This window comes from Trachurus trachurus (genome assembly GCF_905171665.1).
Source record: "Trachurus trachurus genome assembly, chromosome: 3".
Classification (NCBI taxonomy): Eukaryota; Metazoa; Chordata; class Actinopteri; order Carangiformes; family Carangidae; genus Trachurus; species Trachurus trachurus.
This window is the reverse complement of record NC_139893.1, coordinates 35,069,384-35,076,511: the sequence shown is the minus strand read 5'-3', so window position 1 is coordinate 35,076,511 and position 7,128 is coordinate 35,069,384.

Sequence of the window (7,128 nt, the reverse complement as noted above, 5' to 3'; positions counted from 1 at the left end):
AATAAACACAACACCACCATACAGAGAGATGTATGATAGCCTATGTTTGTTGTGTTGTAGCCTATGGAAACCTTTTGTCTAATTTAGTGCAGGTGTGTCTTATCTGTCAATTATGTTAATCAGCAAGAAACTGCACAGGGAAGACCCAAACTGGCCAATAGTTTATCAAGCTTTTGCCAACACCTTCACATGTTTATTTTAAGTCAATGAGCTATCCACTTTCTCTGGACAACCGTTGTTTAGCTACATCACTGGCAGTTTGTAAACAAAGTTAGTAACTTTATCTGGAGCAGGTAGCATACAGAAACAGAAGCCTTGGTTCTTACCTTGGTGAAGTGAAGGTTGACATGTCAGCTCTTCATGGAGACTTCTGTCAAACCGAGACTGTAAAAAGAACCGCGACGTGAAATTGTGTTCAGTCCCATTGAAGTGTCCATAAAACAGCGGAGGTCAAGCACATTGTTACCTCTCTGCCTCGTGTCACTGTCAGTCAGTTGCAGCGGTCGTCTGGTGGCCTCTCTCCTTTTTTCTGGAAGCCAAATTAACGGCTAATGAAGCTTTTCTCGTTATTGTTTGACACTGAAGCAAGCATGAAATAAAAGGACTGAAATTTAGCCTACGCCTGGCTTTTAGCCTCAAGCTAGCCGCTTTTTTTTTTTTTTAAAGCTAGCCGACACTTCACTCACCTGCGCGCCACTTCAGCTGCTGACGTTGCCAGGCAGCGACTACGCTGGCAAGGACCATGACGACTTGCTAAATAAAGTTGATTCAACATTTGTTTTTACGAAAGAAAAAAAAATAAGTTTTACAAAAAAGAACAAAAAAAGAGAGAAATTTGAATTTACACGGGGGAAAACTTACCCCAAAACACTTTTGCAAAGTTGGACAGACCTCTGGCTAATAGTGGACAATCTTATCAAACTCTTTTTTAAGTTTGTTTAGTGATTAGTAGGCATGTTATTCTAGCCCAGAATAACCATTTCATGTGCTCTCCAACCTACTGATCTTGGAGTGACCTCCTCCTGGTGTTTAACTCACAGCAAAGCTTTTAGCTTCTTCAGTCTAGCCAATTTTGTTTACATTCAGGGAAACTTGGGTAGGCTACATTTAATGCTGTCAGCAGCTGCTGCTAACACTTTAATGCAGTGAACACTGTAGACCGGATTAGGCTATATATGAACATTTGTTTACAGCTCTGATGTTCCCTGAAAGTGCAAGTCAGTCTAAAAATAATGTGTAAACTGTGTTCAGATGAATGACTCAGACTCTTGACACAGATTAAGGCAATAAAGCACTAGGCTACAGGTTTTCAAGTAGCCCACCTTAGTTGTCACTGCTGCCGCTCCTGTCATTTGGAGAAGATGCATTAGATATAACAGCCTGTGAAGTGTAAAGTTAGTAACACTGGGGTCATTTGCTCACACTGTAGGCTGGGGCTATATTGGTTGTTGTTGTTGTTTTTTTTTACATAAGAAAGTAGGCTACTTCAATGTGGTTGTTCACACACAGACATACTGTAATTATATCAGGTGTGGTATGACTAAATAAGTGGGAATTACATAGACATCATCTGCGTGGAGTCACTGCTGGTAAAACCAAAATATCCTAATCTCAAAACAATTACCTCATCAGAAATAAAATAAATAAATAATTAATATAATTTTTAATAAATCGGGAAACTGTCCCAGAACACAGCCTTTATTATTGTGCCAGTACTGTAGCATATTCAGACACCCTGAGGGCTCTTTGTATCAGTCAGAAAAGTCAAATTAGGGAACATCTTAGTACTGGACTGTTATGCATATCTGAATGAGTGGAGAAGATTAAAAGTCATGTACACATATTAGCATCTTGGTGCACTTATCTATATATTTAACCTAATTAGAAAGTATTTATTGGCTTGTGGTGTGATGTACAATATATTTGATGGCAGCAGTGGAGCTATAAATATAGGTATGGAGCATGTCCCTTTACAAGTCGCAATCCACCCCCTCCCCTTCATTCGTGCACCCTCCAAGTGCAGGTGCAAACGTCTTTCAAAGCTTCATTAATAACACAATAGCTTGTGTTACAGGCTCCGTATTTTTCTGGGCCCATGGTTCGTCTTTAATCATAATTTTACCTGCATGAGCACATTTTCTGATTGAAAGTTGAAGATATTAAAAAAGTATATCTACATCCTCATCTCACTCCGTGGCTTAATCCTAGCATGTCGATAAGCATTTTATTATCCACTTTAGAAAATCTCTTAATGCACATTTAATGTCACTGGGAGCTCTGATCAGATGTGACTTAGTCATTGACCCCTGGCACTGCTGAGAGGCCATCAGTTAGATAAATAGAGTGCACCTGGAGCATTTAGACTATTTAAAACTATAATACAGATTACTACACACATATACGTGCACAGACACACAAACACAAACAGAGGAGGTGTGTAGTTATAAATTCAAGCAACCTGTAACTGTATATAGCCTACAGCAATGCACTGTAAAAACAATACTGTCCTGTAAAAGACCTCGTATTTTACAGATGTCAAATTTTCACAAACTAATAAAGCCCGCCTTCTTTCAGGCGTTGACATTACTTGTTAACGTATATTGCTCACCCTATTATGGATCCTTGAGTTTCCCTGAGGATGCGTTTTGACTTGACAAACACAATGATAGAAAGTAACAAAGTGCAATTCTTAAAGCACATGAAGTTTGTACTATATGCTACTTTATCCAAAGCATTTCAGACACTAATACTGTATACTCCACTGTTCGTATCCCAGAGCTACAGGTACAAGTTACTTTCAAGATGAAGCTGTTATAGGCTATAGGCTACAAAACATGCAATCGGCTAATAAAACACAATGAAGTCTTGGATAAAGTATCACAATCAACTTTGACCAGCGACATTAAAGCCCTGCTTACATGTTAAATTAACTCATAAATAATTCATCCAATCATAACATAGATCCTAATATAGCATTGACAGGGGCTTATTTTGCTGTTACGAATTCAGGACTTCAAAAATCAAATTGTACATAATTAACTAATAACTTTTTTCCCCCAATAACACGGTATTGTGCCTTTGACTCACCTTTTACACCTTTCTGATAGAGGAATGTGTTGAGAAGCATAGGATCCTATGTTATTTAACAGCAAAAAATAAATATTTTATTATAATTTTTTGTTTTTATAATTTTTATTATTATTATTATTTGGATAGAAGTACAAATAAAACAATGACTCCATATAAGTCACAGTCTTGAATTCACAATCGCAGGTCAAAGGTCACAAAATGAATGTGATCTACCTTCTCTTTTTAAAAAAAAAAATCTTTGTTGATCATTTTAAAACAACTCTAACAGTTATGTAAGTCAAACCACTTAAGATATGTAGCAAGGAAATGTCTCCTTCTATTCATGGAACTACTAACAACATCTGAAAAATGTTGAAAGAGGCTCCATCTCAACACTGTTGTGTGTGTTTTATTTTACATGAAAGGGTTAGGGTAAAAGTAAAAGTAAAATGATCTAATCATCTGAACTGAAACTGAGATTAAAGTGTCTCTGTCTAGTTAACATGTCAGTATGAGCAGCAGCATCCAGCAGATCATCACCTCTACCAGATAGATGTGGCGCAAACTTAAAACGAATCCCTTTTGTTCTTAAAATGACACAGCAGGATGACAGCAGTGTTACATCCAAGGCCACGGCCTCACTGACTCCCTCTCATCTCACATCTACAGCTCAGCTGCAACCCCGCTGCCATCCCTGGGGGGGACACGACCAAAGTTAATAACCCCCGCCCACATCCCCTCACCCCACTCCCTCCTCACTTCTCCATCTTTCACAGCTCCCGACCCATCGCCCCAGAGGAAGATCAAAAGCCAGCTGGTCAAACCACCTTGGAGAAGGTCTGAAAAACCTCAGGACTCAGAATCTCCTCTGCCCGAATGGGACGTGACCCAGAAGGAGGGAGGGAGGAGGGGGGGATGGAGAGAGGATGGAGAGCCAGATGTTGAGGCGCTACGCTTCAGGGAGCGGGCGAGGGCTTAAGCGAGCCTGAGTGAGCAAGTGACTGACAGAGGGGGTGATGTATGTGGTGTACGGTACTGTATCTGCATGCAGCGGGATAAGAGCCACATGTGAGCCTCCTGTCAGCACACAGGAGCTTTACCCACCATGTGCATCCTTGTAGTGGCTCCCTTTCTCCCAACAGATGCACAAGTGACATCTCCCTAAAAGCTGAGAGGCAGCTCAGCGAGAGGTTTTATTTCACACAGGCTCTTCAGTATTAGTTGGAGGGGGGAGCTTGAAAGCTGCCGGGGCTCAAAGTCTCTCACTTCGCTGAGCCAGTCACTCTCAAATTGGAGGAAATGTAAATTACTTATGTAATCAGCACCCTCCTTACACACACACACACACACACACATACACACAGAGAAAATGTGAAGTCAGCACTTAATAACACTGTTGATAACTGTGTAAAAATAGCCAAATATAATCATCAGTCATGTTCAGCACATCAATTTACACTTCCAACAAGTGAGCATAATAAAACTGACATGACTTCCTCCGCTGCACAATGAGCCTCATCCCTGACCTGGAGTCACCATCATCATGACATAGGAGCTGCTCCTCTGTATCAGTCACAGCGTATTAATCCATTTCTGCATGTTGCAGATTTTAATAAATGAATATTTAAGTGTTTTCCTTCAGAATGTATCGAGAGCGTGACTTTGCATGCATTTGGCCTCTGTACGTACGTGCAGAGGTAAACAAGGACGGACAGCAAAACGACTCGTCTTGGTAACGAGTGGATTTATTTCACGATTACAGTGGATTTCTTTTTTTTCTTCTTCCCTCCACGCTGGATTTTCCAATTAATTTCAATTTCGGTTGGCAGCCCTTGACAGCCAAGACAAAAGACTTTTTTTCTTTTTTTTCCATTTTATTGAGACAGATAGGCCAAGAGTGTTGCTGCCATCTACAGACTCAAGATTACATTTGTTCACCCCCACCACCACCACCACCACGTTCCTGCCCTCCCTCTCTCTCCTCGCACATACACAATGTAAACAGCTGAGGTCTTGAATGACAAAGAAATGACCTGAGATGTCTGTGCCTGCAGCCGAGGCGTCTGGGATGCAGAGGGTACACACGGCTAAAGAGAGAGGGAGAGAGGGAGAGCAGATTATGTTTAGACCTCCAGTATTCACGTGTGGTAACACAGCAAAGGATTTGCTGGCTCAAAGTCACAGTCACAGCTATAAAGGTTCAGAGCCCTCATAAAATATTCTACTTACAGAATCACCTGCAGTGCTTTCCTCTCCGTTTCCTCTCTATATGTTAAGTACACTCACTGATCTGTCCTTTTTTAACCTTTTTGGTTTGGGACCTCCTATAAAACAGTGTAAGGTTGAAGGTTGTATATCTGTGCCCCTTGAGGACAGGGAGCTTAAGAGTTATTCATTGTGGTCAGATTGATGTTATATTTTAATTTAAAGAAGTTAATTCTTATTAGGAAAAGGTTCAAACTTGGAGGGAAGTCGCAGAAACTTGACTTGAATTTTTATTTCCCATGATATTAATCATCATCATGCCCCCTGGGATTTATCATACGACCTCCTTGGGTGGTCCTGACCCACAGGTTGGGAAACACTGTGGTTGTTTACATTCATTCCCTTATAGGTAACCCTAAAGTTAACTGTAACTTACCTAACCTTAACCTTTACACGACCCCCGGTGAGGACAGGGACCGTTTTAGCTCGTGATGAATGTAACTGCCGTGAAACCAAATCTGGAACAAACAAATTCTGAACCTCAGCCGTTCCTGTTAAGGAGAGCTGAAAATTACACAAACCAACACAGCCACAATTAAGACACAGGTTTCTGTACCCTTGGGTTTCTCCCTCGCCCTTGGGTGACCCCGCCTGGGCATGAGCGGCCGCGTGTTCCTCCTCCTCCTCCTCCTCCTCCTTCCTGTCATCAGCTGCAGACAAACTGTAGCCCAGCTCCCTGGTGTCTGTTCGCCTCGTATGCACAGAAATCACATCACCTCCCAGGAAAAAAAAAAAAAAAAAAAAAGGTGAGGGGTGTTACAAGGCCCAACCCCCTGCCCCCCCCTCAACCCCAACCCTCTGGACTGAAAATAGCGTATACCTCTCTCTGCTGTGTGCGCCAAGCAGGCCGAGGTGCAGCAGGTGACATGTGCAGCGAATGGACAAACGCTTACAGAGTTTTGGAGGAGATATTTTGGAAATGTCATGCACTGGCATTATTAACATAGCCCTTGTGTTATAGCCCTGTGTGCGGGGCTGTCACTGTAAGCAAGTGGAGCTAGCCAGGGGCTGGCAAAGAGGTGGGAGATTTATTATAGTTTTCATCAACAGGGCACATTTGCTTTGGACACAGTGCTTGTTCAAAGGCTTGTCATAATTTCTGTCATCTATTTAAAGTCAAATTCCGGCAACAAGCAAAGGCAGCGGCTGTGTCAAGAGCAGGGCAGACGACTTGCATTCCACAGATGTCTGCTGCTTTGGAAAAGTGCCCTGTTAAAATTGCCATGTGTTGAACTACTTTCACTCCAATGGAAACATTAAATGCTGAATCCCCCCCCCCCCATATGAGGAGGAAAGAGGAGGGGGGAAACAAAAAAAAAAAAAAAAAAAAGAGTCACCCGCTCATTTTGCCAGGGATGACTCAGCTTTCACGAGGTGTGTGCAGTGAGAGACCGGTTAAGGGGCTCGATGACAATACACGCTGATTTCTGTCGTTTCATTTCACCATGTGCGCCTGCTACACGAAGGGGAAATGTCCTCACTCTGCCAGCTTCACTAACTGAGAAATGGCTTAATTAGCATTGTTAGCATTCCCACTGGAAACCAATTAGTAGTCTGTGGCGGTGAGCTGACCGGTCTGCCATTTGATTTCCTTTCCATTTGTCACAGAGCACACAGAGGAGCAGGGTTTTTTTTTTTTTTTTTTTAGATGAATCCTTATGACAAATTTCACAAACAAAATGTTGAGAAGTTGAAGTGCAACAACTAAGTGAGCACTTTGATTGTGTGCATGTATAATTTACACTGGCCTCTCTCCTTTTTGAACGTTTTAAGAGACCAAATTGAAGCTTTTCT